Genomic DNA, 12,238 nt, shown 5'->3' on the forward strand with positions numbered 1-12,238 from the left:
TCAGGTCCTGTGCCAGGCACGAGACGGGGAAATGATGCTGAGGAGCTCGCCCTAGCCGGAGAGATGCGGCGTACAGAAGGGGCAGGGAGGATGATGTATGAGGCAGCGATGGAGGGTCGTGGATCGCATTCCTAGAAGGTAGAGGCCCTGGGAGAAGGGGCGGTGCCCAGTTGGTCCCGTCAGCCCAACCCCACCTGGATTGCTGGAAGCAATTGTAGGTACCAGGAGGTAAGGGAGAAGACCAATGGAAGCACCTTCAGAGGGGAGTGTCCTGGAGGCATCTTCGGATGGGAGAACAAGCCTATAGGAAAAGTTGTGAGTTTAGGGGTATGAGAGCTGCCCAGGGAAACCAGAAAGACTGTCATCTAAAAGAGGGTTTATATTGGTTTTATGTTTTCTTGGAGGGGCACAAAAGTGTAGCAGCTCCAGAGAAACATACTGCAGCTCAGAATAAGGAAGATCCAATTCGGAAGCTGTCCAGCAGCTATGGCAGTCCTTTCAATGGAGATGTCAAACACATGTCCATCACCTGGACATTGCCAGGGGATTCAAGTATCAGATGGGAGGCTGGCCCTTCTGGCCCTGACAGTGTATGATAGCCCTCTCCTTCAAGAGTCCCCACCTCATTTACTGTCCTGTGATCTTGCTTGATGAGTATTAACCTATTTTATCTCCCCTGAAAGATTGCGAATTTTCTGATACAAGGTGCGGTGGACTATGTTAGATATAGCATAGTAGCTATACTAGGTGAAAGTTATCAGGGAGGTCACTAAGGAGGTGACAGTTGAGCTGAGATTTGACAGTTGATAAGGGATCAGTCGTGCAAAGAGCTGAGGTAAGATGACCTAGTCAGAGAGAACAGCATAGCTCCAAAGCAGAAAAGAGTTTGGTGAGTTTGAGGAACAGGAAGGAGTCCAGCGTGGCTGAAGCAGAGTGATCAAGAAAAAGAGGAAAAGAGATGAGAATAGAGAGGTCTTTAGGGGCAGATCACATTAGCCCTTGCAGTTCATGGTATGGATTTTGGCTTTCATTCTTAATATGTTGGAAAACTCTTCAAGGATTACAAGCAAAGGCATCCTTCTTGTGATATGATTTAATTCTTAAAATGATCTCTCTGGCTGCTTGTGGAGAACGGATTGTAGATGGCAAAAGAGGAAGCAGAGAGATCAGATAAGAAGCTGTTGCAACAATCCAGGCGAGAGGTAAACGCAAGTGGTTTAGCTGGGTTGTGGGGGCAGTAGAGATGGACAGAAACGGTGACTTTGATGTGTATGTTGGAGGTAGAACCACAAAGACTTGCTGATAGATTGGATATGGGATATAAGGGAAAGGGAAGAATCACGGACGAGGCCTAGAATTTTGGCCTAAGAAACTCAGTGGATGCTAGACTCCCCCCTCCACCCCCCGCCCCCTTTAAAATATATCCAGAATCTGGCCCTATCTGCCCAGCTCCTCCACTGTCTCCTGATCCAGATCCAGATCCCCTGGATCCATCATCTCTCACCTGGACTATTCCAAGAGCTTCCTAACTGGGCTCTCAGCATTCATCTTTACTGCCCCTCTTCCAGTTTCTTCACAGCAGCTAGGGTATTCCTATAGAATGGAATGGAATGAAAATGGAATAATAGGTTCACAAGCCTCCATCTTCCTAGGAATAAAAGCTCATAGTCTAGCTCCTGTTAGCCCTCTGACCTCATTTCCTGCTTCTCTCACTTGCCCTTTTAAAAATTTCAGTCCCCATCCCCTGCACAGTCTACCCCTTCACTGCTTTGTTTTTCTCTGTAGCCCTTACTTCGAAAGTATGATGTAATTTGCTTATTTTTTTGTTTATTTTATATCCCCTAACCTTAGAATGTAAGCTCTATGAAGGCAGTGGTTTTTGTTTTGTTCACTGCTATAGTAGGTGCTTAATATTTTTTGAGTAAGAGTTAAACTTACTGAAAAGTAGAAGTCTGTGGGAGGAGCAGGTTTGTATGGGAGCTAAACTTTGTACAGAAGTAGAGAGGGGGACACAGGGAAGAAGCCTGGCCTGGAGATCACTGTCGTGATTAGAGAATCATTATCATGAAGATCTGGATGCTAATGCCTAGGGAGAGAGTGTAGGTAGAGAATGAGGAAGGTCAAAACCAATGCCTGGGGCACTCTAACCTTTAAGGTAAGGTAGAGGAGGAGCCAGCAAAGGAACAAAAAGAAAGAAGAGTGTGGGTAAAAAAGCAGACAATGGCACTAATCATCCAGCCTTGGGGGTCCCTGGCTCCAGAATAGTCTTTCCTAGGCCAGCACTCTTTCCTGGGATAGATGTGGCTTACAATGGAGGCCATGTTCATAATCTCTCCTGGATATTTGCTCAGCTGCTTAGGGCCCCAGGCTCCTTCTGAGGAGTTGGAGCCTGGTGGTTGAGAAGACAGGCTGTGGAGTCAAACTGCCTGATTTTAAACCTCAGCAATATTACCTACCAGCTCGTGACTGTAAGCAAGTTACATTTCTTTGCCTTAGTTTCATCTTCTGTGGGGAAATAACAGTATTCATATCATAGGATGGTTCTGAGGAGTAAATCACTCAATACCTAGACACAGAGGTAGTATATTACAAGTGTCCAAAAAATGTTAGCTGTTGGTACTGTTCTTAGGGCTTGGGTCTCAGTATCTCCTGCCAGGGGTCTGAGTCAGAGTCCAGGACCCAGACTTTGATAGCACAGCCCCTCCCCACTCCTGTCCACTAGAGCAGGACCAATGCCCCTCTCACCTAACGCTGTTACCTTCTGGCCACCCAGTCAGAGGACAGGATCTGTCTGCTGTTGGCTCAACTATACCTTCTTAGGAAGGCAAGTTTGATAAAGCTATTGACCGGTACAGAGTTACCTTTGGATTCACAATGCTTTTTAAGTCAACATATGCTCTAATTGATATCTGCACAGTTTTTTTTCTCTAAGGGAAGAGAAACCATCTGCAAAGGAAGAGTCTCAGACACAGACTGAAACCTAGAGGAGAGAATCACAGACAAACTTTATGAAACATCCAACTTCTTTAACATGACAAAATTTACACATCTCAGTCCAAAAGCCAGAATCACACTTGATGAAGAAACCTAAATTACTCCCATTAAAGTTAGGTATTCCACCAGGATGGCCCCTGTGACTATTTTTATTTAACATTGCTTTGGAAGTTCTAGCCTACTTAATTAGGAAAGAAAACAATGAGTGGCCGAGTGGTTAAGTTTGTGCGTTCCGCTGCAGGCGGCCCAGTGTTTCGTTGGTTCGAATCCTGGGCACAGACATGGCACTGCTCATCAAACCACGCTGAGGCAGTGTCCCACATGCCACAACTAGAGGGACCCACAATGAAGAATATACAACTATGTACTTGGGGGCTTTGGGGAGAAAAAGGAAAAAAATAGAATCTTTAAAAAAAAAAAGAAAGAAAGTATAGGAGAATAAAATGTCCCATTTACAAGAGTAACAACAAAGTAAACTAACCAAGAGTAATCTTAACAATGAATGTGCTACGTTTAGGTGCCTAAAACTAAAGTGCTATCAAAGGACACGAAAGGAGACTTGAATAAATGGAAAAGTATACTCTACTTTTAGGTAGAAAGACTCACTATCATAAAGATGTCAGCTCTCCATAAATTAATCTATAAATTTAATGCAATCTAATAAAAATACCAACAGACTACATAACCTGAATATAAAGTTCGTATGCAAATTTTTGCATCAAGAATAGCCATGAACATTCTGGAAAAGGTTAATGGGAGGGGAATAGTTCTACCAGATATTAAACCATTAAAAGCTACAATAATTAAAATAGTAAAATCCAAGGGACACTATCATATGCCTGGGCAATTTTATCAAGAGAACAAACTAGAGAGTCCAGAAATAGACCCAAGACATTTAAAATGTTAGTATATCATAAAGATGGCATTGTCTGTCAGTTGGGAAAAGATAGATTATACAATAAGTTGTATTGAGACAATTGTGTAGCCACCTGAAAAAAAATAATATGGTGTCTCTACTTTAGTACTTATGCCAAAATAAATCCATATGAATCAATTGGGTTTAAATAAATGTAAAAGAATAAAACCATAAATTTTTAATGTCATGGTGGAGAAAGTATTTTTCAGAATAGCTCAGAATTTCCCAAAGCATGAAAAAAAAGACAAATTCTGTCAATGTAAAAATCTATAATTTCTGCAGAGCAAAAACACCATAAACAAAGACAAATGGCAAACTGGGGGAAATAGTTGCAACTCATATCATACACAACAGGACTAATTTGCTTAATATATACAAAATCCCTTCAAATCAATAAGAAAAAGAACAAAATTCCAATAAGAAAATGGATGGTTAACATAAAAGGAAAGATAAATGGCTCTTAGACATATGAAAAAATACTCAGCCTCACTCACAAGAAAATTGAAACTACATTTAGATATCATTTTTCACCTATAGATTGGCAAAAATTCAAAATGTTTGACAGTAGATCCTTGGCATGGTTATGGGAAAATAGTCCCTCTTATATGTTACTGGTAGAACTGTAAATTGTCAATACTTGTCAAAATTACAAATACATTGGGTCGGCACAGTGGTTAAGTGTTCACATGCCGCTTCTCAGCGGCCCAGGGTTCACCGGTTTGGATCCCGGGTGCGGACATGGCACCACTTGGTAAAAAGCCAAGCTGTGGTGGGCGTCCCACGTGTAGGGTGGAGGAGGATGGGCATGGATGTTGGCTCAGGGCCAGTCTTCCTCAGCAAAAAGAGGAGGATTGGCAGTAGTTAGCTCAGGGCTAATCTTGCTCAAAAAAAAAAAAATTACGTATACATATAATTTCTGATCCAATATACTTGCACACATGCAAAATGAACTATATACATAGTTATCACTATAAAATTGTTTAGAGTAGCAAAAGATAACAAACAACTCAAACATCTATCACTAGAAAATCAGTTAAATAAATTATGGTCCATCCATAAGATGGAATATCACACAGCCAGGCTGAAGAGCTGTCACAAAAATCTTTATAAGCCATGATTATACTCATGAAGAGCCATTAAAGAGTTTTTAAGCAGGGATGTGGGTATGAGATCTTGATTTTAGAAATATCTCTTTGGTCTAGTATGGAGCATAGACTGAAAGAGTAAAACTAGAGACATGAGGATCAATCAGTGGCCTAAATTAGGGTAGTCACTGAGACGACACATATGATACAGACTGGACAGGCTTGGTGACAGATTGGATGTAGGGGTGCAAGAGACAAGGCACTGATGATACCCTGGTTTCCAGCTTTAACAGTAGATGGAGAGTGATGGTTATGCACTGAGATAGGGAGCACAAGTAGAGAAGCCAGTTTGGGTGAGAAGGAAAGATGAGTTTTATTTAGATGAACTAAGTTGAAGGTGCCAGTGGGCAACCACTTGAGATGTTCAGTTGGGTGTTTGGATATACAGCTGTATGACTCAGGGGAGAGATTGGAATTAGGGATAAATTTGAGAATCATCATATAACTGATGTGCACAGCCATAGGGGAGGATGAAGTTATCATGGGATATCCTGTGGCATGAGGAGAGGAGAGATTCTAGGCACTGGAACAACCCCTAGAGTACACAGGCAGAGGAATATGAGAACATAGGAGGGAACCCAAAGATCACAAGACAGAAGTCAAGGGAAGAGTGTGGTAGCATTTAGTGGTCTGCATCTCTCACTTGATTATGATATCCTTGAGGACATAAACTGGGGTTTGTTTTCTTTGTTTTCTCCCTATCTTCTCCATCCCTACCTTCATTCAATACAAGGTTTTGCGCCTGATATGTCTGTGAACAAATAAGGGTATGAAGGAGTAAATCCAATCACAGCTGGCTCTTTACGCTACTTTAGTTCAAACCTTCATCACTGCTCCTCTAATTGGTTTCCTTGCATCCGTTCTCTAACCTCTCACATTGACACAGCTGCCTCTCTAAAGCACAGATCTGGTACTACCACTCCTCTCCGTGAAAATCATCAATGGCTCTCCACAGCCTACAGAGGAAAAGCCTCAGCTTGGCCTTCAAGCCCATCCAAACCCAATCACAGCCCAGCTTAGCTCCTACAACACCTAGCTTCTACCCACTGAACTACAGCCATCTTGACCACTTTTTGGCCTATAAACATGGTCTATGCTTATAGTGTTCTATTCCCTAGGATTCCTCCAGATTCCCCCATCCCTGCCACCTGTAGTGGTTCCACCCATCCTTCAACATTCTATTGAAGTCCCACTTAGACCTGAAGGCCTTCCCAGACCCTCACTGTAACAAATACCTCCTTCCCCTATTCTCCATTTTACTTTGCACCTGTGTTACTTCACTTGCCCTATACTGTGTTTGTTACATATACCAGCTCCTCACTATTTACTACTCTATTTCCCACTGGAGCGTGGAGAGGGATTGTGTCTCAATGTAATCATTACACATCCAGCACTTAGCACAGTGCATTCAGTAAGCGATTGCTGAATGAGTGATGGATAGGTGGATGGTAAGTCCTTGGGAGTACAAGGACACAGTTCTGTTTATTTTTGTTACCACTCCAGTGCTTTGCAAATTGTCTGTAGCCTATGTTTGCAGTAAGCTCCTTGGAAATTTGTTTTATTCACTTTTATACCCTCACTGCCTGGTACAGAGCATAGCACCACAGTAGGTGCTCAATAAATGTTTGAAGACTCAATAATTACTGTTTTAATTTGCTCTCAGGAGTCTTCGGAGAGGCCAATCGCTTTGGCACACGGTATTTTATACGTGCTTCTGCCAGTTCTGACAGGCTGCCTTTGCAGGTCAGGGACAAGCTGTGTCGTGTAAACATGGCTGTACAGAGGGACTGTGAATGAAGTGTGGCTAACAGACCAAATTAGGGTTGTCATGGTGGTTAAGCATTTAACACAAAGAGATGTGGCTCTCCAGGCAGAAACACAGCCCAGAAGAAGCTTCAGAGGCAAAAGCAAGGCAGCTTAACTAAGGGAGAATTGGAATCACTTATTCCTGACTTGGTTTCCACTCTGTGCACAGCCCTCTGTGCTGGGGGCAGCCACAGCTGTGAAAGCACTGGGCATCTGCTCTTAAAGAGTTTAAGGTCTGGTAGGGCTGAGGACAGGCTCACCAATAATCCCAGAGGAAAGACAAGATTGCTCAGTGCTGGAGGGTGGAGAGCTCCAGGAGAGGGGGTCTCTGGGAAGATTAGGAAAGGCTTCTTGGGGGTAGCGGAGCAGCATATGAGCTCATTTACTAAGCTTTCCTGACTGGGATGGGAATTGGAGTAGCTTCCAACTAGTCCCCCTGCATCCCACTCCCAGCCTGCAGTCTGTTCTCATCACCGTAGCCAGACCCATGCTCTTGTAGTCAGATTATGTCACTTCTCTGCTCAAAATTCTGCAATGGTTCCCATTTCATTCAGAGTAAAAATGGCTCCTATTCATTCAGAGTGGGGGAAAAATGTCCTCACAGTGGCCTAGAAGGCCTTACGTGATCTGTCCCCCAGTCACTTCCCCAGCATCATTTCCTCTATCCTCCCACTCACTCACCCAGTGCCAGCCACACTGGAGACTTTGCTATTCCTTGAATGTGCCACATGCTCCCAGCTCAGGCTGTTCCCTCTGCCTGGCATGCTCTTCCCTCATAGCTGGCTTCTTCACCTCCTTCAAATCTTCACTAAAATGTCACCTCAGTGGGGCCTGACATGACCTAATTTTTTTTTTTAAGATTTTATTTTTCCCTTTTCTCCCCAAAGCCCCTCGGTACATAGTTGTGTATTTTTAGTTGTGGGTCCTTCTAGTGTGGCATGTGGGATGCTGCCCCAGCATGGCTTGATGAGTGGTGCCATATCCACGCCCAGGATTCAAACAGGGGGAACCCTGGGCCAACAAAGCAGAGCGTGCGAACTTAACCACTCGGCCACGGGGCCGGCCCCAAGACATGACCTATTTTAAATTGTGATCGCTATGTTCTGGTACCTTACCCCTCTTTTGAAGTTTGTGTTTCTCCACAGCATCTTCTACCGTCTGCCATTCTGTGTATTTTACTAATTTTTTCTTTATTGTCTGTTTTCCCTCAACAGAATATAAGCTCTGTGAAAGCATTTTTTAAAAAACCACTATTTCCTTCAATACTATAATCCTAACACCAAAAACAGTGGCTAGTATTAGGTGCCCAATAGATATCTATTGACTGAATGAATGAATGAGGACATGATAGATGTTTGAGGAAGTCTACAGGAAGGGCCTCCTGGTAGAGTTCCTAAAAAATACTTGCCTGAAGAATCCTTCATAGGGACAGATCTCTGAACTGCAGAGCTGAGGACCCTGCTGGAGTGGGTGGTCAAGTGAGGAGGAAGTGGCCCTAGGCTGAGAGATAGAGGACTCTGGCCACCACGAACAGTGTGTAGGATCCAGATGTCCAAAGGCTGGGTCAGGGATCCCTTGTCTCTTTCCCCTGCCGTTGCTGTACTTGCTCTCCATGCTCAGCCGGGCACCTTCTCAGATGAACCCCACTCAGCGTTAGTTGTGTCCATCTTTCGGCAACTCCCACATTTTTAATTTGGCCCCTCTTCCTATCCCGGCCAGCCAAGGCCCTTAAATAAGCGCTTTGCTGCCTCCCTGTGGCTCCTGCAGTAAAGGAACTCTCTTCTGGAAAGTGAGGTGACAGAGGCCTACAAAGGGACTCTTAGAAAGGAGGGGAGCTTGTGGGAGAGGAAACCTTAATCTTTATGACCCCTTGGCAACCCTGAACTATTGACAACTGCCGCCCTCTCACAGACATTGCTGCCAGTGTCAATGACCATCCCCTCAGCAGAGCTGCAACAGGTGTTGCCAGCTGGACTCGGGCTTTGGCTGTTCTGGGCTGGTCACCTTTGGGAAAAGAATTTGGGGCAACAGTCAGATCCTAGGACCTACCTTGAGGGGTATTGAGGCCAGTGGACTAATATGTCTAGCCTCTACCTTCTCTGCCTCCTTCTAACTCTAGCCCATAAATAGTATTTGAGGGGTGAAACAGCCACCAGCCAGCTCAGGGCTGGGTATGTGTAAAGAGAGGAGTGGCCTGGGTGTGACAGAAGAGGGAGGGCCAGACATTGTGGAGAACTGGAGGGCCCGTGCCCTGTAGGACACTGCTCGGCTGATCCACTGCTCAGTTCCAGCCTCTTGTTTTTGCGGGTAACAGAAACCTGCCTAAGTCCGTATCAGCCCTCAAATGGGGGAATGTCCTGGAATGCTATCTGGTGGACCCACAAGGCAGGGATACAGCTGGGCCTCAGGAACCATCTGGCTGGCAAAGTTTCTGATGAGAAGACTGCTTTCTTACTTGTCTGTGTAATTTTTGTTGTTTTCTTTCTGGCTGCTTTCAAGATATGTTCTCTTATCTTTGGTTTCAGCAGTTTGACTATGATATACTTAGGTATGTTTTTCTTTGTATTTATCCTGTTTGGAGTCCTCTGAGCTTCTTGGATTGTTGTCTTTCATTGACTTGGGAAATTCTCAGTGATTGTCTCTTCAAATATTTCTTCTGCCTGGTTCTGTCTCCCTTCTCCTTCTGGGACTTCAATTACATGTGTCTTAGGCCATTTGTCATTGTTCCACACAGCTTGCCCAGTTTTGGGTTTGCATGATTGTTTCTTTGTTTGCTTTTACTATTTGTGCTATAGTTTGTTTGTTTGTTTGTTTGTTTTTTGAGGAAGATTAGCCTTGAGCTAACTGCTGCCAATCCTCCTCTTTTCGCTGAGGAAGACTGGCCCTGAGCTCACACCCATGCCCATCTTCCTCCACTTTGTATGTGGGATGCCTACCACAGCATGGCTTGCCAAGCAATGCCATGTCTGCACCCGGGATCCGAACCAGCAAACCCCAGGCCACTGACGCAGAACGTGCACACTTAACCGCTGTGCCACCAGGCTGGCCCCCTAAGTATAGCTATTTCAAAGACTCCAATTGATAGTTACATCTTAGACATGCTTATTTTTATTTTAAAGATTGGCACCTGAGCTAACAACTGTTGCCAATCTTCTTTCTTTTTTCTTTTCTGCTTTTTCTCCCCAAATCCCCCCAGTACATAGGTGTATATTGTAGTTGTGGGTCCTTCTAGTTGTGGTATGTGGGACACCGTCTCAGCATGGCCTAATGAGTGGTGCCATGTCCGCGCCCAGGATCCAAACTGGTGAAACCCTGAGCCGCCGAAGTGGAGAGCATGAACTTAACCACTTGGCCAAGGGGCCAGCCCCTTAGCCATGCTTATATTGTCTTTTTGAGAAAATGACTTCTCCATTCATGGAGTCATGCTCATCCTTCTTCTGACTTTTTCCAAGTTGGCCTCCCCAGTACATGGGATACACCAGACCCCACATGGCTTTCCTCCCTCTGGCTATTTGACTGAGTTGTTTATAAAAGCTTTTTGTCCCTTCCACCTCACCAGCACCTCCTTGAAGTTCACAGTTAGGGCTAAACTAGACCCTTCCCTCATGTCCCCTTCCAAATTAGTGTTAGTTCCTCATCTGGGAGGCCCCTGAGGTCACGGGCCATGCCAGCCTCAAATCTAGCTTGAAGAAATATTCCTTCTCAGGGCTTGGCTTCCTTGAGTTTTTTGAAGGTGAAGGCAATATCATGTTTGACCAAATACATCAACTTTGCTCTTTTTTTTTTTTTTTTAAAAGATTGGCACCTGGGCTAACAACTGTTGCCAATCATTTTTTTTTTTCTGCTTTATCTCCCCAAACCACCCCTGTACACAGTTGTACATCCTAGTTGCAGGTCCTTCTAGTTGTGGGATGTGGGACACCGCCTCAATGTGGCCTGACGAGTGGTGCCATGTCCGCGCCCAGGATCCGAACCCTGGGCCGCCGCAGCGGAGCGCGCAAACTTAACCATTCGGCCACGGGGCTGGCCCCTCAACTTTGCTCTTAAGAGAAAAAAAAAACAAAAGAAGCTCATGTATAGTGTCAAAGAACCTCCTCACTAGAAAAACACCATCTATATCTATATGTCTCCTTGGTTTCCAACCCTCTTGGCTTCACAGTTCGGCCCATGCAGGCCTTCTTTGCCTTCAAGGAGATGAAATTGTTGGCAAAGCAGAAGAATCTGTCAGATATTCTGCTTTCTTGCCAGAGAGCTTGCTAGAGGACATCCAGAAAGTCAAAGTCCTCCATCACCAAAGCGGGTTTAGCCACTAGGCACCTTAGAGCCTATGAAAACACACAAAACCTTTAAAAATGTTATTGGCATCAAAAAATGTAAAATATACATGTATAACTAAATGTTTATAAAATGTAATATTGTCAGTTTCATTAAACTGTCAAAGTTAATATTCAAAATATTCTCATTACATTTACAAAACTTGTTAGATTTCATCTCTATGCATGAAGATTGTTGAGAAGTCACAGCCAGCTACAGATTAAAAAAACTTACTCATAGCCAGTTAATTTCCAAAGCAAAGTTATAAAAAATCCTTTCAAATTATTTAAAGCAATACAGTGAGTGTGAGGGCATTTTAATATGTTGGATACAATTGAGGTGAGGCCTCCAAAAAAGAATAATGCTGGGACTTGAAAGGCTAGAAATGGCCCTTCACTGCCACAGCAGTCCTGTGTGCGTGACCTGCATGGCAAATGCCTCTCACCTTCCTCCCCCGCCAGGCTTCCTTGCAATATGTGAAGCTGTGGCTTAGAAATCAGATCCTACTCTGACATCATCTAAGAGCCAGCTGTTCACATGCCAAATCCTCCTCTTCCTTCCAGAGTCTCAACCTTAAACTGGAAGCAAGGATGGGTGCCATTCCTCAGAAACAGAATCACTGGATTGCCGGTTCTCTGAGGACAGGGTTATTTCCTAGTTAATGTTTTATTATGCCTGGTCCCTAGGCCAAGTCTGTCTGGAGGAGTGGAGAAGAAGGGGCAGGGCAGAGGCCAATGGCTTCCTGGGAGGGAGAGTGAGCGGGAGGGTGCTTGTAAGCTGAATGAACTAAGGAAAGCAGTGTCTTAACTGAATTGACAGACAATTGCCATAGATGGCCTCCTCAGCCCACACCATCTGGATTTGGAACCTCAGTGTCTCCATTTCTTCCACCTTTGTCCTCACTCCTCAGAGATGCACTTGCGTTTGCCTCCCACCCAGTGCCATTTGGCTCTGACTTGTACTTGATATCTCCTTTCATTTTTATCTTCTGCGCATTCATGATAATCATCAGTATTTCAGTTACTTATTGTCCATGTCTTTGATTAATTGAAGAGTTACTGAC

The 12,238-nt window shown here is 44.3% G+C and overlaps 1 protein-coding gene across 3 annotated transcripts in view; it reads left to right on the forward strand.

Moving 5' to 3' along the window:
• PRPF40B (pre-mRNA processing factor 40 homolog B) overlaps nt 1-12,238 on the forward strand; it is a 58,250-nt gene that overhangs the window by 615 nt on the left and 45,397 nt on the right. The gene's annotated exons all lie outside the window — the stretch shown is intronic.

Source organism: Equus caballus, chromosome 6, assembly GCF_041296265.1.
Source record: "Equus caballus isolate H_3958 breed thoroughbred chromosome 6, TB-T2T, whole genome shotgun sequence".
Classification (NCBI taxonomy): Eukaryota; Metazoa; Chordata; class Mammalia; order Perissodactyla; family Equidae; genus Equus; species Equus caballus.